Below are 1,685 nucleotides of genomic sequence, written 5' to 3' on the forward strand. Positions count from 1 at the left end.
GGGGGGGTGTATAACAACTTCATTAAAAAAGAACAAACTAAACGTTTCAGTGAGCAGAAGGCCAATGGCGTGCTGTGAGCCACGGTTATTTCTTGCACTCACGAAGGCCAGTATAATAATTGGTGGCTTTTAAGTACAGGTGGGCTAACCCAGATTTTGGGGGTTTCCAGAAATCTTGACCTACACCAAAACTGGGCATTGCCTTACTTGCAGGAAAAGTTTGGTTTCATTGGTGTGTATATTTGTTTGGTTATAGAAAAAACTCTCCTTGTATTTTAAAGAAACTGAACAAGGGGCACAAACTTTTACCTTCGATTTTCTCAAAACAGCACTTTTCGGGATAGCCCCCTTGTGCTTAAAAGCGACCAATTATGGAGGGATCCACAGCAGGGTAAGGGCTGGGGTCAAGTATTCGTCTCTCGGCAGCTCCTCAGACGTATTATTACGTCATGTGGTGAAGGCAAGGCTAGGTGGCCTGTATAATAGTAGTATCAGTCTGCTATTGTATGCCCTCGTTATGATGGGTAATGGACGGGTCACAGGGTATGTTCTCTACTAGATGTTGGGTTTTGGGTATTTTTATTTCCTTTTTTTTTAAGTGAAGCTGGGGCTCTTTTTTGTTTGTTTACGTTTACGTGTACGTGTACGTGCGCGCGCGCGTGTTTGTGTGTGTGTGTGTGTGTGTGTTTGTGTGTGTGTGTGTGTGTGTGTGTGTGTGTGTGTGTGTGTAAAAGTGTAAGTGTAAGTGGGGTGTGTTGTGGAGTGTAATTATAGAAAGGTTGTACAGAACCACTCAGACGAGGTTGCCCCTGTGGGTGGTTGGCGGGAGCTCTGGTGTGGTTTGCTCCTTCTTTCCTATCAAATATCTATCACCCTGATCTCTCCTCCTTCTTTTTTGTGTTTGTTACTCGCTTGTAACACCTCTAATCTTCGGCATTTATACGACCTTATTGGTTATAAGTGCCGTAAAACTCTTACTTAAACTAAAATTAAAAAACGAAGTTGCCCCTGACAGGCAGGGAGTGAAGCCTGCTTTCTAAGTAATCTAAATTGTGTTAATATGAACGTAAGAACACCTACATTTAAAAATGAAATGTTTATAATACTGTGTTCAAAAGAGTTTTTGCTTCGTTTGTTCGAAACAAAAGAAAAAACCATTCCTCTGTAAGATGTTCAAACACATTAAGGAAACAATAGCGCAGGTTCTAAAATGTATTGTCCTCCCTTGAAAAAAAAATTATTACGTTTTTCTTTAAGACACATCAAGTTTACTCAAAAAAGTTTTTTGAAGTGCCCAAGACAAAGGGTGCGGATGTACAACTTCTCAAAAATATCCTTTCTTGGTTTGTTTTGTTTCGTTTTGTTTCGTTTTGTCCCCTTTCTTTCATCTTCTTTGTCAGGTCTTTGTTTTCATACCTTGTAGAGAATGCATTGTCGACATCGAGTATTGATGGATTTGTGTATCGACTGCTTGGTTTTGTTGTTTCTTTTCTCTTTTTTTTCTTTTTTTTTGAGGGGGGGGGGTGATGTTCTTTTTTATAATTCTTTTATGGTTGAAGAATCGATTTAGCAACATTTCGTTTTTTAAAGAAATTACTTTTGTATTTGTTCAGGCGCCTAAAGAAGGGCTGGTCTTTAGCTGCGTTGGTGTCAGGTATGGATATGGTGTTGTGGTGGCCTTGTTC

The sequence above is a fragment of the Aplysia californica genome, unplaced genomic scaffold, assembly GCF_000002075.1.
Source record: "Aplysia californica isolate F4 #8 unplaced genomic scaffold, AplCal3.0 scaffold00101, whole genome shotgun sequence".
NCBI lineage: Eukaryota > Metazoa > Mollusca > Gastropoda > Aplysiida > Aplysiidae > Aplysia > Aplysia californica.